Source organism: Marmota flaviventris, chromosome 12, assembly GCF_047511675.1.
Source record: "Marmota flaviventris isolate mMarFla1 chromosome 12, mMarFla1.hap1, whole genome shotgun sequence".
Classification (NCBI taxonomy): Eukaryota; Metazoa; Chordata; class Mammalia; order Rodentia; family Sciuridae; genus Marmota; species Marmota flaviventris.
This window is the reverse complement of record NC_092509.1, coordinates 92,040,483-92,064,888: the sequence shown is the minus strand read 5'-3', so window position 1 is coordinate 92,064,888 and position 24,406 is coordinate 92,040,483. Positions and strand designations below refer to the sequence as shown.

At 37.7% G+C, this 24,406-nt stretch overlaps 1 protein-coding gene and 1 long non-coding RNA gene across 2 annotated transcripts in view; one reads left to right on the top strand and one right to left on the bottom strand.

Moving 5' to 3' along the window:
- Positions 1–774: 774 nt before the first annotated feature.
- Positions 775–12,394, bottom strand: LOC117794600 (uncharacterized). Its single transcript, XR_004618477.1, has 2 exons — positions 12,221–12,394; positions 775–1,060 (listed from the first exon to the last, which is right to left on the bottom strand). It is a non-coding gene; the product is annotated as an uncharacterized lncRNA (long non-coding RNA).
- The window catches only part of Pla2g4a (phospholipase A2 group IVA), a 127,615-nt gene continuing 115,330 nt past the window's right edge, over positions 12,122–24,406 (top strand). Inside the window, exon 1 of the mRNA XM_027935024.3 lies at positions 12,122–12,209. The gene's annotated coding sequence lies outside the window, so the exon portion shown is untranslated. The remainder of the gene's footprint in view (positions 12,210–24,406) is intronic.

Sequence of the window (24,406 nt, the reverse complement as noted above, 5' to 3'; positions counted from 1 at the left end):
CATTGCTCAACATAACCACCTGACTTTTATTTCCTTTCCTTTTTTTTTCTTTATTATTATTGCTTAGGATGAGATAGATATGTTTGTTATTGTGGTTTCCTCTTGAGCAGCCATCTGATAAAATGCATCTTCTGTTTATCCTAATTTCAGGCATTTCCCTATGACTTGCCTTTCAGGAATGGGAAAGAAGCCTGCTGTCCTGAAGACAGTTTGAAGATTGAAGACAGTTCAACCTTCCAGTTCAGGTTTGTTTCTGATCAGTTTTCATTAAATTATGATCAGAATGTAAGAGTGATGCCTTATCTTTTAAAAGACAGGGTTAAACAGATTTAGGAAGTATGATTTGGCAGCACCAAGAAGCAGCATTAAGGAAAACACTGTTAGGTTAAAAGCAGAGCAGTGGATCCTTGGAAGTTGGGATGTTGACCTATTACATTGTGTCTGGAATTAGTTGAAATGAGTTGTTGAGTCCAATAGCTAGAATAAAAATATAATAAGAGGGCTTGGAATGCTAAGTAGAAGGAATTCATTCATTTTAAACTATTGTTTGAAAACCAATTATTAACACATGGAGGCCTCATGTAATGGTTAATTTGAATGGTCAACTTGACTGGATTACCAGATGCCAAGGCTTTCACACATGTCAGTGAGGGTGCATCTAGGAATGATTGGCATATGGGATAGCCAACTGAAATGGAGAGCCTCCCTAAGCACTGGTGGCACCATCCAATAGCTGATGGTGTGGATGGAATAATAGTTGAAAGAACACGGAAGCAAACAACAGGTGCAAGTTTAGTTTTTCTTGAAGGGGTTCATGATTGCTGCTGCCATGGTCTGAGGATATCAGACTCTTGCTTCTTCAGGCTTCCAAAGCTTTGGACTCTGCCAGTGATTCTCCAGGGAGTTTCCAGAGGCCTTCAGTCTCAGACTAAGGTAGCACCGCTGATCCCTCTAGTTCTGGGGCTTCAGCCTCTTGGACTGCGCAGCTACTGATTCTTGAAGCTCTCCAGCCTGCAGACCGCCATTGTGGATTATCCAGCTTCTGGTGGTGTAAGCCAACCTAATATAAAATTATAGAAAGGGTTTTATAATTATAGTTCTTGTTGGTGCTGTTTCTGTTCCTCTAGAGAACCCTGACTAATACACCTCATGCTAGCCATTGACTGCATAATGCAACACAAAATAGTCCCTGTCCTCTCAGAGTTTATAGTTAGTAATATTAAGACAGGTGATTAAGGAGAGAAGTTTGGGGCAGAGAAAGGAGGATATTGACCTGGAAGATCTTTTAGAAGGAAGAAATTTTGTACTGGGGGTAGAGCCCAAGGCCTTGTGCATGATAGGTAAGCTCTACACCACTGAGCTCCAGCCCCGGCTCTTTTTTTTTTTTTTTTTTTTTAAGAGGAATCTCCCTGAATTGCCCAGGCTGGCCTAGAACTCCAATCCTCTTGCCTCTGTCTTTCAAGTATCTGGAATTATAGCGCGTGCCACCAGGTCAGGTTTATAAGGAAGAAACCTTCAAAGTGAAAATTGAAAATTAAGTAGGTGTCAGCAAGATAGAGTGTTGGGAAAGGAATAGAATATATATGAAGAGTGTGCAACCTGAAGTATATGGTGCATTCTTAAAATTAAAAGAAGTTCCACTGTTGCTTTGGAGTAAAGGAGAAGGTGAGACTGAGTGGGGTCAGATCCAGGGCCAGGTATTTTGAGACCATGTGGAAGAGAATAGGTGGCATTTCAAAGGAAATGAAGAACCTCTGGATGAAGTAACTAGAAAGGATGGAGTCTCTGGAGGGCAGAGAGGCATGTGGCATCACACCTGGTAAATTCTTCCTTCTTGATTTCATGTGGTATGAGATTGCAAATGTTTGTATTGCTGGAATAGTTTGACCTTCTGAAAATGTTTGAAACCACAGTCCCCAGACTTTTGGAGATTATGGTTCAGGAAATCTCTTTTCTCTCCCTTTCACCAAAAACAAACAAATGAACAACCACCCCAATAAAAATATGAATGCCATTTGAACACCAAAGTTTGAGAAGGGCATAATCTCACAATAAACGGTAAACCTTCTAATTTCCTTGAAAGGACAGTTAATAACATTATCATTTATGTGATTTCCCCTCTTACTAGTACAAACCTATGACATTTTGTCACTTCAACAGTAGCTCTGGGACTGAGTTTTGTAAACTCAGCTCTACCTATAACAGAAACAGTATGAAAACAGGTATTGCCTTTACCTGTGAACCAAGCATGTCCAAGGTCACTTGGAGTTTAAAATGTACCTTGCCACAGTCTGGCTGGGCACAAATGCCGCAGTCTGGCTGGGCACACAATCACGAGCCACCACACAGTTTGTAGATTCAAACAGCAACTCTTTATTCCTGAACTTACACCAGCCGTCTACAATCACGTTCTGGGGAAATCCACGTTCTCTGCCCAAAATCCACTCCACTGGGCTTCTATCTCCCAAAAATATACTGTCTGAATTCCGTGAGAACTCAAGGGGAACTCAGGCAGCAGGATACGCCCTATTCCCAGCAGGAATAATCTTAAACCTGGAACGCCTTAAACCCGATTATCCTAAACCGGGAACACCCTAATCCGCCCTGGTCCTTGAGCAAGGTCACCTACATTCAATGTCACTGCAACATGGGGTACACTGGCAAGGAAATTGTCATACCTACTTGGCTAATGGCTCCCAGCAGTACCTTAATTCCATAGGTATACCCTTCAGGATTGACAGACATTCATCTCTCAATGAGGAAGGAGTATTAATTAGTCATTCAGTGGGGGAGGACAGATATTTATCAATGTCCCTGTGTGTGATGGCCACCAGATTTGTAAACACTCCAGCTAATACCTTGATGACCATTCTTATAAGTCATCATGATTTTATATAAATATTGAGAAGTGGCCTCAGAATAGGAACAGAAACTGAAAACATTCTTTATTTTAAGACTTCCCTAACTTGTGGTATTTTTCTAAGGAACATACACACAAAATAAAATAGATCGAAACTATTTATATAATAAAGTATATAGTACAAAATATATAAATATCACTTATATAATAACAAGATTATCTCTGAAAATATTTGTTTTGTATACTAGGCATTACATTTTTATTTTTACAAATAAAAGTGAAGAAAGTCATAGGGGATGAGAAAAGTCAATGAGTAATAAGTTCTTAATCTTATTCTTTTATTTTTTAAATTTATTTTTTAGTTTTCAGCAGACACAACATCTTTGTTTGTATGTGGTGCTGAGGATTGAACCTGGGCCGCACGCATGCCAGGTGAGTGCACTACTGCTTGAGCCACATCCCCAGCCCCTTAATTTTATTCCTAATGAGTTAATTTTGCATTAGCTTTGGTAACAGGAAAATGTGATGCCATCTCTATTTAAAGTAGGCTTAAGAAGGTTTGTTTGTTTAGTACCAACCTAGAGAACAGTAAAATGTTAATATCTCCCATTAGCATATCAAGAACAGTTTCTAGAAACTTAAACTTGCTTTCTTCTTCATGCCTTACTTATCTGAGAGTAAAGTTAAACCATTTTTATTAGATTAAATCATACTTGGACTGGAACGGTGATGCACACCTGTAATCACAGTGGCTAGGGAGGCTGAGGCAGGAGAATGTTCAAGCCAGCCTTAGCAACTTGGTGAGGCCTTAAGCAACTCAGTAAAACCCTGTCTCTAAGTAAAATACAAAATAGGGCTGGAGACGTGCCTCAGTTAATTTGGTTAAGTGCCCCTGCGTTCAATCCTCAGTAAAAAAAAAAAAAAAAAAAATCCTATTTATACAAAATAGCAAAGGTGGCTAAATTTACTTTAAGTCGTTACTATGGTATGGATCTGGAATGTCCCCCCAAAAGCTCATATTTTGAATACTTAATTCCCCAATACAGCAAGGTTCAGAGGTGAAATTCTTGGGAAATGATTAGGGCTCTGACCTCATCAAGTGGATTAATCCACTGACTGCTGAATGAATTACTGGATGGTAGTAACTACAGGCCAGTGGGCATGGCTGGTGAAAGTAGGTCACTGGGGGCACGACCTTAGAGATTACATCTTGTTTCTGGTCCTTTCCCCCTCTTCCTCTGCCCCCTCTCCTCCTGTCCTTTCTTCCCCCTTCCTTCCCCCCTCTTCCCCCCCCTCCCCCAACCTCTCTCTCTCTCCTCTCTCATTCTGTTCCCCAGCTGCCATGAGCTGAACAGCTTTCCTCTGCAGTGCCTTTCCGCCATGATTTTTCTGCCTCACCCATAGAGCATTGGGGTTGGCTGACCATGGATTGAGAACTCTGAAATCATGAGTCTAAAACTTTCTCTTCCCTAAGTAGTCTTGTTAGGTATTTTGGTCATAGTGATGAAAAGCAAAAGCTGGACACGACATAAAATCTTCAACTAAGTTATTCTTGGCAGAACATGGTGGCACACACCTGTAATCCCAGTGGCTCTGGAGGCTGAGGTATGAGGATCCAAGTTTGAGACTGGTCTTGGCAACTTAGTGAGACCCTGGCTCACAATGAAAAAATAAAAGGGGATGGAGATGTGGCTCAGTGGTTGAGTGCCCCTGGGTTCAATCCCTGTTACTAAAAAAAGAAATTCTTTTTTATAGTCTTCTTATATATTGTAATGTTATACAGCCAATAAAATACCTTATTATCATAGAAAGATACTTCCGATGTGCTGTGCATAGGAAAAATTTAGAGATTATGAAGTGGTGTGTAATCCTATTAAAATTATATCTATAAACATAGAACATAAAATCAAAATGACAAACAATGAAATGTAACCATTGTCATGTCTGGGAGATAAGGTGTGTGATTTTATTCCCTCTCTCTTATAAGATTAGTTTCAGGGTCATTACTTCTGTAACATAGGACAAAGAAATGCCGCATTTATTTTAATAAGTTAAACTGTTCCTAGCCCCCATTTGGATGGGAAGTTTAACTTTAGGCATTTTTGAAACTTTTTTCCCCTTTCACATTCTACAAGTTTTGTAAGTGTCCTATGGATCTAGCAAAGTTCATGACATTTAAATAGAATCTTCTGGTTTTGTTCTTTTATTTTTTTAAGGATATTTTTGGTAGTAGATGGACACAAAACATTTATTTATTTGTTTGTTTATCTATTTTTAGGTAGTGCTGAGGATCAAACCCAGTGCCTCACATGTGCTAGGCAAGCACTCTACCACTGAGCCGCCTCTGGTTTTGTTCTATAATGATACCTATGGATGATCAATGTCAAAGCCACATAATTCCTTGGAATTTAAGACTTATTTTCTTGACTCTGCACCAAGCTTGAATCTATGGAACTCCTGTAAATATAGTCCAATGTTACCTTGGGCACCATATATTTTGCAATCTCGAATCTCCTCATTCTGTCTCAAATTGTTTTTCTAAGTTTCATATAACTATTTCCCAGTAAGAATAAATTGACTCATTTGGGCATTATTCTATAAAGTAAGTGACAAGATTAAGTTTTAAATCTTAATAAAATTTTTAGTGCATCTTACAAATGTATTACTAAGTATTACTTATATATTACTATGTATTCTATATTAATATCAATACTGTGTATTATTTACAATGTATAAGGCACTAAATCCTTAATTTGAAATTAGATCTGTGAATCATCAATTTATACAAAATTATCTTCTCCCACCACATGGCCAGGTGGCTATTCCCCAGAAGTCTTGCTACCTGCTATTAACCTGAACCATACACTGGGAAGATTTTCTTCCTGAAGCACTCATGTCTGCCTATGTGAGGACTTAGAAATAGAGGACACATTTTGCAATGCCAAATTTCCTTTTTTCCTTGAACTGTTTTCACAGTTTTTGAGATGGCAAAGTTAATTCCAGCTAAGAGTAAATTGGCTTACTTGTTTGGGCATAAATCCTCAAAGTAAACAACAATTGGAAGATAAACTCTTAAATATTAATAAAATAGTATTAAGTAAAAACTGTGTAAAAGTTGTTAAGACCCTAATGCTAAGTTGAGTGTCTGAAACATCTGTCTTGTATGAATTATCTTCTCCTACCACGTGGTATGCTGCATTAATGTAGTTGAGTTTTATCCAATGGTATTAGCGCTCCATTTCTATTCTTTCCGTCTTGATAGGGCTCCTCCCATCCAGGTCTTGGTATAACAGTGGTTCACTTCATGCTTTGAATATATCCCTTGCTGCTCTAAAACTGACATTTTTTTCCTTCTTCCTCACATTCTCCTCCCCAATCTTCTCCTCCCTGTTCTTCTTCCTGATCGTCTCTTCCTGTTCTTCTTCCTGATCTTCTCCTCCTGTTCTTCTCTTTCCTGTTCTTCTCCTCCCTGTCCTTCTCCTCCCTGATCTTCTCCTGCCCTATCCTCTTTTTCCTAATCTCTCCTCCCCAATCTTGGGAAACAAGATTCCTCTGAATCACCTTAAATAAATCCTCTGTTCCTCCTGATAGAGAGAATCACAGATTATGAGACAGGAGTCCCCTGTATTTCTCCATTGCTAGCAAAGCAATAAAACTTCTTTTTCCCTGTTCTTAAAACCTACTGGATTGGCATTAGGGACAAGGATCTAGCTTTTGGTGACACCAGTCCCTGATATCTGGTGACACAGTAATCACTTTGGTTTTTTCCCTCCTCATTTTGGTGTCTCCATTCTTTATTCTAACGTGCTATATTCCTGAATATCAGTGTAACAATGTCATTCCCTGCTAAGTTCCAAGAAGCTAGTGCCCATCTTCAATGAAATCTCAACTAACAAAATTAAAGCAAGGACAGTGCAAGGAACCACTAGCATATTTGATAACTGGGAAGTTTCTGGTTCACTGCAGGTCCAAATCCCTATATCTATTGTCAGAGTTCTTAAAGTCTGACCACCAGTGTACATTCTTAAAATTATCTCTAGTATCCTCCAAAACTCTTAGACTTGTAACAGGGGTTCATTTGATGTTTTATTCTTTCTCCCAATCTTCTTTTCCTTAAACTTCTCCTCCCTAATCTCATTTTTCTCTGAATCACCTCTATGAAAGCCTCCTGTTCCTACAGATGGGCAGAATCACAGCCTTTGGGACAGGAGTCCCCTGTGTTTATCCTTTGCTAGTAAAGCAATAAATCTTCTTTTTTCCTTTTTCTCAAAACTGTGTTCTCATTAATGAATTGGCATCAAGGACAAGGACAGAGCTTTAGGCAACAGACTTGCCATTGCACTTACTCTGTGATGAATTTCTGTCTTTGCCTTTGCTGTTTCAATTTATCATGACTACCCACCAAATCCCAATCCTACCTTCATGACTCAGTTTGGATTTCTGATTTATTTTATTTTGAGGAGGAGGGAACTGGGGATTGAACTCAGTGGTGCTTTATCACTGAGCCACATCCCCAGCCATTTTTATTTTTTTATTTTGAAACAAGGTCTCTCTAAATTGTTTAGGGCCTTGCTAAATTGATGAGGCTGGTCTTGAACTTCTGATCCTCCTGCCTCAGCCTCTGAATTGTTGGGATTATAGGCTTGAACCACTGTGCCCAGCTTGGATTTCTGATTAATTCAGCTTGACTTCACCTCTCTTATTTTCTCTAGCTTTTGCTGTTCAAGACATTTCTGGTGGCATTGTCTTGTGTGCCTTTTAAATTTTATGTGTCAGTTTAGGTTTGTATATGCTTAGTTGCTGTTTTTGTTGTCTGAAACATTCCTTTCACACTGGGTTTCATCTTCAAGTCTCACTTGAAATTTTGCCTCCTTGGAGGGGTCTTTCCTGGACATGATGGCTTCAAAAGTCATTATCTTATCTTGTTCCTTGTCTCCGTCCTCTACTGAGATGTAAAATACATGAAAATACTAACCGTGCTGATCCTGTTTGCTCTTTCCAGGGATAGGCACATGACTTTTTGTTCTATTTAGGCCCTTGAGGGATTGGGTGATGCCTGCCAACATGGATTAGCCATGGCTTTTTTTACTTGGTCTTTTGATTCAAATGCTAATCTCTTCAGGCTCAGTGGCACATGCCTGTAATCCTAGAAGTTTGGGAAGCTGAGGCAGGAGGATTGTGAGTTTAATGCCAGCCTCAGCAATTTAGCAAGGCCCTAAGCAATTTAGTGAAACCTCAAAGTAAAAAATAAAAAGCCACATCATAAATTTAATGAGACTAAATCTGGTATGTGACTTTTTTATTTGGGTGAAGATTAAGGGTTGTTCTTGAAATCTTGATCCTTGTGCTTGATGCCAATCCAATAACAAGGTTACAGTTTTGAGAAAAAGGAAAAAGAAGTTTATTCCTTTGCTAGCAAAGGAGAAACACAGGGAATTCCATCCTAGAGTCTGTAATTTTGCACATCAGGAGGAACAGGGGAATTTTAAAGAGGTGATGCAAAGGATACCTTCCGTGTGTTCTCTGTTCTGAGTTATAATTCACTTGTTAATTTAGCAGATAATCATTTTTGAGATCTGATGCCATCTCCAAAGTCTGGATTACCTTGTTCTTGTAGTGGGTGTGAGCTCAAGGACCTATAACTCTGCCCAGGTTGGGGAGAAAGGTAATCTGTTTCTCTGAGGTTAGGGAGGGGAAGAGATTAAGGAGGAGGAGAAAGAGAGGAAGAGAAAGAAACATGTGCCTTTTAAAATAAGTCACAACTTGCATGGTGGCACATGCCTGTAATCCTAGCAACTCAGGAGGCAGACAAGGGAGGATTTTAAGTTCGAGACCAGCCTTAGTAACTTAGTGAGGCCCTAAGCAACTTAGCAAGAGCTTGTCTCAAACATTTAAAAATGGACTGGGAATGTGGCTAAAAGGTTAAGTTCCCCTGAGTTCATACCCTAATACCTAAATAAATAAATTGCAGTAGCAGAGAAGCAAGGGCTATATTCAAAGCAAAAAGTGGACTACTGTTACGTTTACTTGTTGTTCGTTATTCTACTTTTTTTAAAACTATTTTTTAGTTATAGATACACTCATCTTTATTTTGTTCATTTATTTTTATGTGGTGCTGAGAAATGAAACTAGTGCCTCACATGTGCGAGGCAAGGGCTCTGTCACTGAGCCACAACCCCAGCCCTGCGTTGTATTTTTAATCAGAGAAAAATATCCTGTATATAAAGCATGAAGGAAGAAAGATTTTTTTTTTCCCAAAACTGTCAGTACCTGACAATGTATTTGAAAAATTGAATAGCAAAGTGTTCCTGAAGCTGCTGAGTCACTAGTTTTGCAGACATAAATATAGAAATGCTGTTATCTTCTTAGCCCTAGACAGCCAAAAGTTCTATAAAAACCCTCTAGTGACATCTATCAGAGTTTGGCTACTTGAGAAACACTGGAAATCCATTTAGCAATAGTTCTTACTACTCAGGATTACCTCAACCAAAGGTCACAGGCTCAGACTTTCTCATTGTCGTCAGTACATTTAAATTCCAAGAGCATAAATATCTTTTAAACTTTAAAGTGCCTGCAAGTCAGCCTCGGAGCTGAGTAATTGGGCTTGCGCCCACTCTGACCAAAGTACTAAAACTAGACATGCACTTTTCCCAAATTTAGAGTGATCTTGGAGAGCAGAAAATAACTTGTTAAATTATTGCCACAAGTAGATAAAAATGAATGAGAAAAACCTGGCTTTGTAAAAAATTCTTGAACCCAATTTGTCGGTAGCCAAACATTTCTACTGTATATTAAACTGTATTTATTTTGACAGGGTGAATGTTTCCATTTGTACTATATAAAATTGTAATGTGGCATAGAACCTGAAGTTATCCTGATTTAATTTTTACTTCTACCTCACTTGCAAATAAAAAAGGAACATTTTAAAAGTGTGATGGTATGAGTCAGTAGGCAGTGGAGAAAACTGGATATCGTGGGTATGACAGTGAACTGATTAGACTTGTAGGAAGGTGTATCTGTTGATGAAGCCTAAGATGATCTTGAGAACAGAAAAGAGACGCAGGAATAAAGATCATATGTTAGTATCAGTAATAAAGAGGGAGGCAACAATTAAAGTTAATATTTTGACAGTAAAATGGAAAGAAAAGAAAAATGCAGATATAAAAATTTTGAAGATAAAATCAGAAGGTGAACAAGTGATTTATGGTGAGGAGGATGAAGGGGCAAGATCGTGACCATTTTTGATCCAAAAGGAAATTAGTGGAAGGTGCCTAACCTGGGAACCACTAAAGTCTAACAGATATTTATTTGACTTGGGACAAAGCTGAAAAGATGATCGAATAAAACTTGCTCTAAGAGTGTCTGACATACTGGAAAAATATGGGCTTTGGATTTTTTGTGCTTATGTGAGATGAGAATTCTAAACAAGATCTAAATAGTGATGTTTACTGTCATAAATACAGTGGTTAGTGATATAGTGAGTATAGTGATAAGACAGAGTACCTTGCCCATCAGAGTTCTGTATAAGGAGTAACAATCATATCATCAGTGCTTTCTCTGTTCCACTTTTTTTAAAACTTATTTTTAAAAATTGTGGAGGGAAAGAAGGCTTAATAAAATAGCAACAATCATCTAATATATCTAAAAAGAAAAATATCATTTTCAGTTTTTAGGTTAAAATGTTGGTGCAGATGTACAGGATAACTACAGGTAGATATTTCGCTCTTAGAACATAGTTCCTATTGCTCATGAACACTCTCTCAAGAGCTATGCTTTCATCATGATATCTGATTCTATTAATAGTACATGTATTTAATTAAGGTCCATTTCTTCCTTACCTCTGGTTGGTTTTTGCCTTTCCACAAATTTTACCTATGTGGAAAGGAGCATAAAAATAAAATTTTTCTCTTCAGTAATGATGCAGAAAATTGCACTAAGTGGAGTGCTCTTTGGGTGTCAGGTTCAGGATGTCCTTGACCTCACATCAGAGACAATGCTTTCAACAACCATCCATTGAGCTCATGGAGCTCCTAATGTGTTATGGACCTCAGGTACAAAGAGGGTTTATAACATGAAAAAGACTTCACTTTCAACCTCATGGAATAACACATATTTTTTTTCTTGTATACCCAAGTATAACACAGGACCAGTGCTATGATGAGTGTTCTTATTCAAGTGGAGTAATTAATTCTGCTAGAATGGATTTCTATGGAATTTAAGCAATGTACTTTTCTTCATATTCACGTTATCAAGTATTTTAGTTTATATTGCAAATTTGGAATTCAACCTGACTTAATTTTTCTTAACTATAAATCTCAACATTTGCATTATATTCTTTGGAATGCTTTTAACCTTAAACTTACAAAGGAATATAATTATCAACTCAGGTGTTCAGAGTTTGGGGGACGAAATATTTGAATAGATGTGATTTTTTTTTTTTTTTTTTTTTTTTTTTTTAATTTTTTATTGTTGGCTGTTCAAAACATTACATAGTTCTTGATATATCATATTTCACAATTTGATTCAAGTGGGTTATGAGCTCCCATTTTTACCCCATATACAGATTGCAGAATCACGTCAGTTACACATCCATTGATTTACATATTGCCATACTAGTGTCTGTTGTATTCTGCTGTCTTTCCTATCCTCTACTATCCCCCCTCCCCTCCCCTCCCCTCCCCTCCCCTCTTCTCTCTCTGCCCCCTTTACTGACATTCGTTTGTCCCCCTTGTATTATTTTTCCCCTTCCCCTCACTTCCTCTTGTATGTACTTTTGTATACCTCTGAGGGTCTCCTTCCAAGAGGTGGGAGGGAAAGGGAGAGAGAAGGGAATAGATGTGATTTTTAAAGTGGTCCTACATCGTTCATTTAAAAAAATGTATCCATTTTTATGTTTAGGGTTTGTTATAAGCTTGGCCTTTTTAAAGAATGCAAATAATGTGCAAGGTTATTTACTGTGTTTTCAATTTTGTTCTTACTTGTGTGGAAGAAAGAGAAGTAGTGTGTTCTTAAGGGCAAAAAGCAATTCTACACGCAGAGAAACGCAAAGTCTATATAATTTAGGACAAGTTAGTTTATCTATCCTTTAAGCATGCTTTCTGACTGCAAACATCTGATTCTGATAACTGACTATTTACCTTCCAAATATCAGTCTTTATGAGCAGTGTTCTCTCCCTCTCTTGTTCTTTAATTCCACCTTAAAACATGTGCAGAACCCCAAGGAGACCAGCCCACGGTTTAGCCCCGCCTACCAGGGATAAGACTTTCCTGAAGTTCGGGCTGAACTGGGATCCTGACCGAAAATAGAGGCACAGAAAAGCCTGAAGATTCTCATGTAACTCTGGGAACTGTAAGCAATACCTTTACTCTTGCCCTGCTCCACTTCTCTCTCCCACTCTCCTTCGCTGTTAGTCTGTAGTCACTCGGAAGGAAGAAGGGGACGGAGGGGAACCTCATTGCTTTCAAAGGCTGCGTGCCTTTTGCTTTTGAAACGATGCACGGATCAGAAACTTCAGTTTCCTTCTCACCGGGGCAAGTTTGCTTTCCTGGGTGTAAATGCACTGCGGAGTCGAGCGATCAGTTGTTTCCTTCGGTTGGAGCCCGGAAATTTAGCATTTAAGGCAGCAGCGAGGTGGTGTGCGTTTATGGTACACGTGATGCCACTCCGTGGTCCCCGCACTCTAGCCTTGCTCTTTGACAGCCCTGAGGATCCTTAGCAACCGCCTTCATGGACTCATTTAAATTTTATTTGAAAAAAAAAAAAAAAAAAAAGAGTGGTTTTGGATACTTACGCAAAGCATTCCTGGGTATTTCATGTGTTTCAGTGTCACGCCAAAGACAGACAATACTGAAAAATTAAATGTAAACCCACCGGTGTTCTGATTGAATTTTCCCTTGAGTTATTTGACACAGTAGGAAAACAGCTCAAGACTAGATACTTGAAAAGATAGGATCAAGTCCCACAGTTAAATGTTGAGTGTGAAATACTGTTTTAGCAATTTTGTTTCAAGGAAGGAGGAAAAAAGACACTCTTTCTATCTCCTATAACTTCTAATAATTTTAGTCTTAAAAATAATATTTTTTTTCATCACAGACACTAGAACAGGAAGTGCTCTTGATACTGTTTGATGATCTAGGCATTTATTCAGGTAAAGCAGATGGAGAGTATTAGATTGGGCTCAGCTCAAACATAATTGGGGTATAAGAAGGATTTGTATTTTGTTTTGTTTCTGTTTATTGTATAAATTTGAAATCGTGGCCCAAGAGGTATTTTTTAGGAAATCTAGTGAAAGAAGCTCAGTATGAGTCTTAAAAATTACCTCCCAGAGGTCCTAGGCCTCACCAGTCAACTTGGATGTTGGGATGAGAAACGGCCCTTTGTTTCCCCTGAGTTCAGGAAGAGTTAAATTTTAAATTAAGCAATAGTTGTGAAATGCATAGAGAAGTGTTTAATCTGCATTTGCTCAGAGAAGTTTTACAAACTTCCTGTAGGGCAAGCATATTTGATGGGACAATACCCTGCTTCTTTTTAACACTGTAAGTGACTTTTTAAAGTATTTCACATTTAGTTAAAGAAAAAGAAAATTATTAAATAGATTTCTTAGCGCCTGATAAAGTTCATTCCATACAGGCAATTTGACCTGTACTTTTAACCCATCATTGTTTTTCCTAGTGCTGCTACTTAGAAAACAAAGTCAAAAAAATTGAATTATTTACATATTAACAAGATATGTTCCAGACATTAAAAAAAAAAAAAAAAAAAGAGGAAGACAGAATAGTCCTAGTTCCTTTTCCTCTTGTATTTATAATCATTTTTTTCACCTTCTCTTGCTGGCATATTTTGTAGGTTTACTTGTTTTCAACCTTTTTTCTTTCTTTTTGATCACTGACCCTTTTACAAATTTTGTAATAACTCTGGACTCCTCCCCAAATTAATGCATATGTGCCTTTCCAATACACACAAATTTGGAAACGCCTTTATGAAGTTCACAAATCTCAAAAGGCAATTTATATTGCATTGAAAGGGAATATTTATTAGAACTTTGAAGTTTTCTGATGACATAAAATAATTATTTAACGAATCATTTCGCTTATAAGCAAGGAACTGTCTAAAGATGGATACCGCAGTATTGGTATTGTTGCTTCTTCACCCGTATTATGGGATGTCAAGCATCTTGGTGCAACAGGAAGACTACTTGTCTAGAAACCATGTGACCCAGGTTCTAGATTCAACCCTGAGAATAATCAGCCATATAATATCAGACTTGTCATTTTATTGTAACATCTGTTATTTTTTATTGCTTGAATAGTAAATGGAATTAGATACATCTATATCTTCTACTTTTTCCCCAAATTCCTAATGGTATGTCCCAAAGTGATAATGCTTTATAATATTATTGTTTATTACAAAGATAAATCATGCTTACTGTTTCCATTTTGTTAAATATAAAAAATTACATAGAAAAAAAGAAAAAGTTACCTATAATGCTCCATGAGGTCACTACTTTTAAAATGTCACTCATCCATCTATTCAGCCAATGAATATTTATTGAGTACCCAGTGTGCATCAGCATGGATACAAAGAATTCCTGTATTTACATCTATGCTTCTATACCTTTTTTTTCTCAATATATACTTATGTGTAGATTTACAAAGTTGCGATCACACTGTACATGCTATTTTCTATGATGCTTCTCCCTCATTCATGTTTTCTGTTGAACATAATTTTGAATAATAGTACTTTTTTGATTCATTCATATTTTAAATATTATTGAGTTCCTAGTATGTGTCAGGCACTATGCAGTTGATGGCTGTTTATCCATATGAGCTAAAAAGGTTCTCACCATATGCAGCTTTAAGTTTGTGAATATGTTTAACTGACCAGTCATAATTTGTTGAATATTTAGGTGGTTAAAATTTTCCAGGATTATAGATAATATTTAATCTAGAACCCTTGTATATTTTGTACACTTCTTTGTACACATTCTTAGGATAGATTCTTCAATCTATTAAATTTTCCAGCTTCTAACAAAAATCCTACTACTTACAATTGTGACAGCATGAGCCAAATTTCTTTAGCTCATTCCCATGTGGGTTTCTCAACTGTAAAATAGAAATAATAATAATTGAGTATTTTGAGGATTCTTAAAATGTTCAGCAAAATGTCAGAGAATGCTAGTTGTAATTTTTGACATTTTTCTTTGAGAAAGATTGTATCCATTTGGAAGCTGTATGAGAGAGGAGAGTTACCCTGGGTCCACGCTGGGTGTTACCACCAAACAGTACATAAAACAGGTATTGTTCTAGTCTTTGGACACCATTACCTGCCCAAGGTAAAAATGGAATGCACTATATTTTTTGCGGGTTTTGTTATGCAAGTCTCAGTTTTCTTATTCTCTGGGTTTTTAATCCACCCTTATAACATTTTTTGAAACTATAGTTTACCTCCCCCTTTATACCAACATAAACACAAATAATTGAATGCTCCACTATCAGCAGTTTTGTAAAGCTACACACCTACCAGTCTAATTACTCTTTTAGATTAATTCAATTATCTTTAGAAAGACTCAGTGATCTATATCAGAGTTCAGCCAAAACTGGGTCAAAGATGATAGGCCAGATGGCACTCATTTTGCTTGCCATGGCCCATATAGCTGTGAATCAGTTGCTCCTTCATCCTCAGTCTTCCTTCTCATTTTCTTGACTTTTGGAGTTGGCAGGGAAATTTAGGTATTTTAGGGAACAGCATGTTTTGAGATAGAAAACAAGTGTTCATAATATGTGTAATTTTGATATTCTTTGTGTGTGTGTGTGTATGTGTGTGTGTGTGTGTATGGTGTTAGGGATTGAAACCAGAGGTAGTCTACCACTGAACTTCATCCCCATCCCTTTTTTATTTTTCATTTTGAGACAAAGTTTTGCTAAATTGCCAGCCTGGCCTCGAACTTGTGATCCTCCAGCCTCACCCTCCTGAGTAGCTGGGATTATAGGTGTGTAATATCATACCTGCCTTCAGTTTTCTTCTGTAGTATAGAAAGCTCATGTATTTGCAAGACCCAGCTTATACTTGCTTAGTTTATCATTTTTGTCATTATTTATTGCCTATTTCCTGATTATCTAGTTTGAAAAAATGTATCAGAAGGCCACTAATACCTTCCATTTACATAGCACTCTATAACTGATAAAAGAACTGCTTATTCATCCCTTCCCACATTCATTCCTACAATAACTAGATGAGTTAGCAGAACATTTGTTACGATGTACATTTTATAGATGTGAAAGGAGAAATGTTAAAAAATCAAGCGCCTTTTTATTTGTCCAAGTCTTAGGATTTTTATTTTGATGTACTTTACATGTTGCAATTGATTAATTGGCTGGTTTGTATTCTGAGTTTTATAAATATTATTTGATGTTGTCAGCATCTTCCTATTATGGTTAACATCAAAAAAATTATAAGGAAGGGTGCAGAAAGTACACTGTCTGAAAGCATGTTTCCATAATAACTCCATTGTTCTGCACTTATAACTTGGTTACTGATTGACGTGATAGAGGAAGTTGCAGTACATGATTTGTAATTTTGTTTTTTGAAACTCCATAGAAGTTTTTTACAGGTCTATATTTTAAAGAAAATAAAAAATAAGACATTTTATCAAAACTACATATGTAGCTGAAGTCATAATCTTAGACCTCAAATAGAAAACACCAGGGCATTTCTGTAATTTATGGCATGGTAGTCTACTTTTAATGTAAAATCGTAAAACATGTTCAGATAATTACTTCAAAGTCCTATTATAGTGATTCTTAGAAGTTGCTACTAATGCATTTTAGGACAGTTTGGTACAGCAAAATTTCTAATTTGAAAAGTTACTTGGTTAATTAAAGATTTAATTGCAAAGCTATTATGCTTATTTGTAATCTGTTACTTTGTATTTATTCCTGAGCTGGCAACAAGCAGGAATTTTTATTTGAAATACATAAAAATTCACAATATTTACATGAAAATTTTCCCATCTTTATAATTATCTGCAATGATGCATCTGTTGTCAATGAAAAATGATGGAAGAATCAGTTTTCTAAGATTTGTTGTTGTAGGAATTCTTACTATTTAAATTATCTTTCAGATTGTCAAATTATTTGGCTGATTAATACCTTATGCACTAATATGAGGTATTAACATACCTTATGATATAGCATATACTTACTAAAATAAGGCAATAATACTTATTCACAAAGTGTTAATATTAATTATTAATGTTAATACCATCTGTATTTATGTATATTAATAATGAGTTAATCCATGTTAATTATGAAGGAATTACTTAACATACAGTGCTTTTTATATTATTTTTTTTGGTACTGGGGATTGAATTCAGGGGTGTTCTACCACTTAGCTACATCCCCTGTCTTTATTTTTTTTTAATTTTTGGAAAGGGTCTTGCTAAGTTGCTGAGGCTGCCTTTGAACTTACGATCCTCCTGTTTTAGCCTCCTGAGTAACTGGGATTATAGATGCGTGACAATGGCCCAGTATATCTTATGTATTAATGATTAATAGTCATCATTTAATATTACACATTATATGTATTAATAAGGAGCTTAATTAGCACATTAATATTTAAGGCACTAATCAACCAATTTGTCAATCAAAACGATACTTTAAATAGATAGCAAGAATTTCTGCAAATACTTTTTATCATCACAATGAAAAGAATGTTCTTGTATAAAGTATACATTTCCGTGAGAAAAAACTTTATATCCCTCTTTATTAATGCACATGGCATGCTTAGAAAAGTAATAGGAAAAAATTTCTGTTTTTAGTTAATACTTAGGAAAAGAGCAAATGTTGTGTGAAACAATTTAAATACTTTGTTATTCTCCTTTTTCATAAAATAATTTTGCTTTGTTAGAAATCATCGATCAACCAGCCGTTTGCAGCTTATTCCTTTGCTCATTCAGTAAGTTGTGATTAGTACTGGACCTCATAGGCACTGTGCTGTATTTTGGGTATACCTGAGTGAATAAAGCAGGTAGAGTGCATTCCGTCTTGGGAGAGACCAAAAGTAAACCTACAAATAATAAGCAAATTAGCTTTTTTGCTGGGAGGTAATTTTAGCCCATGTATGAAGAGATGAGATGCCATGGATGGGAAATGAATGGAACAGAACAGCGTGGCTTAAGATGGTGGCTGTAGGCAGAGAAGAGAATTTGTAAAGGAGTTTGCTAAGAAGAAACCAAGAATGATGTCATGGGAACAAAGTGGGGAAAGTGGAAACAAAGAGGCCGAGTAAGATGAGCTTAAGAAAGTGACCAGCATGTCTGAGCTGATAGAGGTCATTGGTGATCTTGATGAGAAGTGTCGGTGGAGTGATGGGAGCAGAAGTGGGGGTGGGGTGGGAGTGAACGGGAACAAGAATGGCACAGCTGTGAATCCAGGGTGAGTAATGTTTCTTTAGGGAAGTTCGTCACTAAAACAGTCTAAAAATGGAGATATAGTAGGGAAAATGAATATGGATTGAATGGAGAGATTCTAACAGGTTTGCCAATCAGATAATCTGGTTGAAAAGTAAAGTTGGATGATTCAGGAAAGAAAGTCATGGTCATCAGAGTAAAGTCCTTGAGAAAGAGACGGATGGATTTTTCCATCCAGAGAGATGTGCACGGGGCCAGGTCTATACCAGGTGGAAGAATGCCACCTCCTCTGTGACCAGAGAAGAACCCAAGTGCAGAGCCAGGGGAGTTTGCAGATTTGCTGGTGGAAGATGGGAAGCCTCCCTCTGGTGCTTTCTGTTTTCTCTCAATGAAGAAAGATGAGGTCACAAACTAAGCATGGGGGTGGGGAGGTGAGAGCCTCCAGAGGAAAAAGGGAACAAAGTCATTTCCTTGGGTGGCAATGCAAATTCACTGGAGAAACTTAGAAAGATGTGTGTGGTATGGAGAGCCTCTTCAGGTTTTGAGGATGTGGACCTAAAATAAAACCAGTCTGCCATGTTCTGTGGTTTATCGCTAGCTATGGCTTAAATGCTAGGTGCAAAGAGCTAGATGCTTGGGTTCTTTTAGAGTGGGAGGGAGGAGGCCAGCAGGAGGAGTAGGAAGAGGAAGAAGAAGAAAAGCTGAAAACCCTTAAAATGAACTAGCACACTGAGCAAAACATAAACTGAATGAAAACAAAGCCCCAAATCAAAAATAACCTCAGATCAAAATCCATAGAAATCCATGGTGTGTAGAATACAGATCCTTTTATCTAAGGTAATTAGTGACGAGGAGGGAGTAGTCACAGCTTGGCTTGACTTCCAGCTCTAGTCAGCAGGAATGGAGCCTTTGTTCTTTTCAAACTCTTGTTGGATTCTTCACCTGGCTGGTTGCTAGGCCTTTTCTACACTTCAGCAGATCTCAATGGCTTTCCTGTTCCAGGGGCCAGCATTCTGGAATCTGTTTTCTTCATGTTCTAGTCTGTAGAATGGTTGCTATTGTCCTTTGAAGTTTGAATGTTTAATCGTTGGCCTCCCTTGCCCTTACTGGATCCCTAGCCAAGTGTTTGGGTCTGGCCTATAGAACATTCCTCAGCCTTTTGTCTACTTCCCCAGGTTTCTGAGGGCATGTTAGTCCTCAAGGTAGGGCTTTATCGATTTTGTAATTCTGCAGTGTAATTCTGCAACATAGGGCTGGGGTGCCGCTCAGTGGCAGAGGACTTGCCTAGCATGTGTAAGGCCCTGGGTTCCATCCCCAGCACCACAAACAAAACAAAACAAAACAAAAAACAGCAATGAAAAATTGCAAAGTAAAGATGTCTAAAACATAAAGATGTCTAATTAGGGATAACAGTAGACCATTGAAAAGAGGATCTTCCTTACAGTCATGCTATCAGGATGTTCTTTCTTCAACCTCACATAAATCCTTCATTTTGTATTTAAAAGTCACTTCTCAAAATTAAAGATTTAGAGAACAGCTGGTTACCATAATAAAAATGGTATTTTTATAAGGGACTAAAATAGTATTATTGAAATATTGACTCTTGAATTATTTCAAAGTTCAAAACCATCCTTTTTTTCTTAAGTTCAGTAGCCATTTCTCATAAATCCTCTTAAGATGAAAGTGCTGTAGTTTTGCCATGGATTGAAAGTCATTGTACACTTTATTGCTGGTTCAGCCCATATTGGTTAAGGGATGGTTTAGCTTTGGTTATCTAACTTCCTCCTGTCTAATTCCTCATCTGTAAAATGAAGGGGAGAGTTATTGAACATTGTTTGTGTTAATTTTGAATTTTCAAAAACCCATTGAATCTCATCAGCAGAAGCTGAACTGAAACCTACTTATAGAATGGTTTTTTTTTTGGGGGGGGGCAGTACCGGGGATTGAACTCAGGGGTACTCCCCCACTGAGCCACATTCTCAGCCCTATTTTGCATTTTATTTAGAGACAGGGTCTCACTGAGTTGCTTAGCACCTCACTTTGGCTGAGGCTGGCTTTGAACTCAGACGCTCCTGCCTTACCCTCCGTAGCCACTGGGATTACAGGCTTACCGATTTTATTAATGTCCTTGGCACTCTTTCCTAGCTTGTTGATCAAAGGTGGAAGAAATGTATATTTCATATTTTGAGGCAAATGACAGTACTTCTAGTTCACTTTAATCTGTATTTGCTACATATAATACCTAAATATTCAAGGTGTGCTACATGTTCATTATGGTGAACACAGAGGTAGTTAGTACAAAAAGAAATTGTTTTCTGTTATTTTAACTTTTGTGATGTTTTAACTTGCTCTGTCCTCAAAATTTTTATTTCAGACTTCAGAATTATGTTGGTTTTGTATAGTCCACAAACAGAAGAAAAATGTAGTTCAAGGCTCCAATGCATGATTAAAGATCATTTAATATCTACAGACTGCATGACTCCATGTACTTCATCAAAATCGGTTTCTTTTATAATTTGATGCTTTTATTTCATGAATTTTAAAATGTTATGCTGTGTGAAGGAGTTCCTAGGCTTTACCAGACTGCCCCAAATGTCCACGACACCTAAGAAGATTAAGAACCCCTTAAAATACACCTCTCAAACACATACTTTTTATTTATAGAGTTCTTAATCCTGCAAAAGACCAGTCTTCTTCTTCATTTCTAAAGTGGATTGTCATTCACAGTATCTATAAACTCTTACAAGGTGAGACAAGAACGGTGAATCTAAATTCCTGTGTCATGTTATACCGTCCAGGACTTGGGGAGTGCTGGTCTGTGTTTTATGGTTCTACAGCCCCTCTGAGCATCCTGAACTCCTGTTGTATATTTTTGTCAATTTGTTTCACTTCTAGTCAACATCTCTATTTTGAACTACAGGACCAGCCTGAAATAGTTCCTGTGCTAGTTGAAAAGCAAAGTCAACCCAGACTGCTGATAATTTTATCCAGAAAAAAAAAAAAAAAAAAAAAGGGATCTCAGGAAATATTTCCCTAGGATGGTTTTGCTGGAGGTTTTCCTTGGACTGTTTACCTTAGAGGAAAGATAGGGCTTTCCCTGGTGTGGCAATCTTGAGGAAGTCATGAAAAAGGCAGCAATTAAAGAGGGGGGTGGAACCCTCAACAAAACACAAACACTCCCTAGGGGAGCTATTTGCAAAACTTCCAGTCTGGAGAGAGAAAGCTGTAGGAAAAAAAAAAAAAAAAAGCCCCCTTTTTTTTGTACCAGGGATTGAACCCAGTGGCACTTAATCACTGAGCCACATTTTGAGAAAGGGCCTCACTAAGTTGCTTAGGGCCTTGCTAAATTGCTGAGGCTGGCTTTGAACTTGTGATCCTCCTGCCTTAGCCTCTTGAGTGGTTGGGATTACAGGTGTGTGCCACCGTGCATGTGCATGGCAGATTGCTTAGCATTTTGTGCCACATTGTTAGATACATTTAAAAAGTATTAACACAAAGTGTATACCATTATCAGTTTCTTTTAAGTAGAAGGCAAAGCATCATTAGACTACATTTCCTGTGAAGGAACATATATTTGTCATTCCATAATGTGCTGTGTGGGAGAAGGAATTAAAAAAAAAAAAAACACAACAGTTTGTCTAATATTTGTAAGTAGATAACAGCTACGTTTTGAACATAGAAAAGTATAAGAGATAAAAATGACACTTTTTAAGCTTTATTTAACCAATCATATGGAGAAATTCATTATTCATTTTCCTCAAATTTATATACTGAGCCTACGCTACAGCAGCAGATAATAACATGATAACTTAAAATTTTAGCCAAACTAAAATGTATCTATGTCTTTTTTTTCCTTTCTTTTAACTATTCCCTTTTATCTTTAGCATGTGGGATAGGATTCTAAAGAAGGAATACCTGATTGGAAGTAAAGGGGTATGGTCACCTTTTCCCTAGTGGAGGGACGTTGGATAGGTTGGTATATTCTTTAGGCCTTAGCTTTCAAATGTGCACAGTGAGGAGACTTCTAGGTGGCGATGATGAATATTTCCTCCAACTTCAGAATTTCATGCCCTTCAAATATAGCCAGAATGGCCTCTTGGTTTTGATCACCAAAATGTGAAACAATGGAAAATAACAGCAAGCCAGAATGATCAAGGGAAGACGGCTAGCTGACTGGCTTGGGACTGAGGAGACATTCCTGCTATTTGTAATGAGCCTGTGGAATGGGACTGGCCAGTTTCCTGACTCTTAAAATGACAGGTTCCCTTGAATGAGTACTTCCCAATTGTGAAGCAGTACAAGAAATTGCATTGTGTACTGGGTTTCATTTATATAGAATGTTTGGGTTGTGTTAGAGAGCTTTTAAAATAGGCAGATGAGGGAGGCTGCCCCATCTGAAAGGGGCTGAACTGTCTCTTTGATTATCCCTTCCAGAATCCTGGCTTGGATGCAGATCATATCACATGTGGACTTCTCGTATTGGTTGTGTTTAGCAAATGCCACCTCTCTCTATTAAATGTTGTATGCTTGTTGGTTTAACTGTTATGTTTATATTATTGAAATGTGTTATGGGTTGAATTGTGTGCTTTCCAAATTCACACACAGAGACTCTAACTCCCAGTACCTCAGAATGTGACTGTAACTGGACATAAGGCCTTTAAGGGGGTGATTAATTTAAAATAAGACCAGTAAAATGGGCCCTAATTCTATCACACTGGTGTCACTTATGAGAAGAGAACATTTGAATACAGACAGATGCCCAGGGCACATGTGCCCAGGGAAAAGCCTGTGAGGATTCCAGAAGGAGGCTGCCATCTGCAAGCCAAAGAGGGAGGACTCAGAAAAATCCAGACCTGAGTATTTTGATTTAGGCCTTCTTTCCTCTAGAACAATAAGAAAATAAATTTCTGTTGCATAAGCCATCAGTCTGGGCTACTTTGTTATAGTAAAAGTGCTTCCTCCATCATGTCACCTCCTTGCTAAGGCTTTCTAATAATTCTTGTTATTGTATAATATCTCAGAATCTCTGCCTGTCCTTTAGGGTCTTTTGTAGAGTGGAAGAAAGAGGTAGAAAGAAAGACCTGGTATGAGACACAAGGTCAGGGCTCTAGGGCCATCTAACCCAGGTGACGTGGAAAAAGTTTCTCAGTCTTTCGGAGGAATGGTTGTTCTTTTGTAGAGCACAGGCGGGGAGTCTGCCTTAGTTTATCATTTTCAGTTAAAATAATCACTTAACCTTTCTCAACCTGATTTTTTTGTTTTCATCTCAAAAATAACAATAAAAATTGCTATCTTGTTATGAAAAAGAAATGAGGTGGTATATATAAATCACTGAAGTATTCAGTACCTGGGAGATGTAGAACAAGTGAATTTAAAAACATCAGTGTTCAAATAAATAATTGCTAAGATATCCAGTTTATCATTCTAGAGTCTATGAATGGACTCTTCTGTGGTCTGGCTGGTTGTCCCCAGCACACCTGCATGTGCCCAAGTTATTTATTCATCTTTCTATCAGTAGCAATGGGGTGATTCCCTGGGTCCAACAGGAGAGCAGGGAGAGGGGAGCAGAACTTCTCTCATGCTGTTCACAGTTGGGGGAGACATGCACTCTGTATAATGGAGATATAGAAAATGACATTGTGCTACAGGATATCATGGAGAAGCACAAGGGTCCTGGCCTAGTAGACAGGTAAGCGATGGCTCATCTCAGAGAATGAATTCATGCAGAATCTGAATGCCAGGCAGACATTGTCTGCTAAAGGTGAGGGGGTGGAGGACAGCACCAGCCAGAGCCTGAGGTGGACAGAGAATCTCCAAGGTCCTATTGGCCTTTTCCTAGAGGAAGCATTTCCTTTTCCTTTTTTTTTTTTTTTAGTTCTTTCCATTTCTTTCTTTCTTTTTGAACTAGGAATTGAACCCAGGGTGGTCTACCTCTGAACTGCATTCCTAGCTTTTTTCATATTTTACTGTGAAACAGGATCTTGCTAAGTTGCCCAGGCTGGCCTTGAACATGCGATCCTCCTGCCTCAGCCCCCCAAGTAGCTGAGATTGCAGGCATGTGCTAGCCCACTGATCATTTTCCCTTTCTCTACATCTGTGCCCTTTCAGCACAGTTATTGACTGATTCTAGGATGTCTTT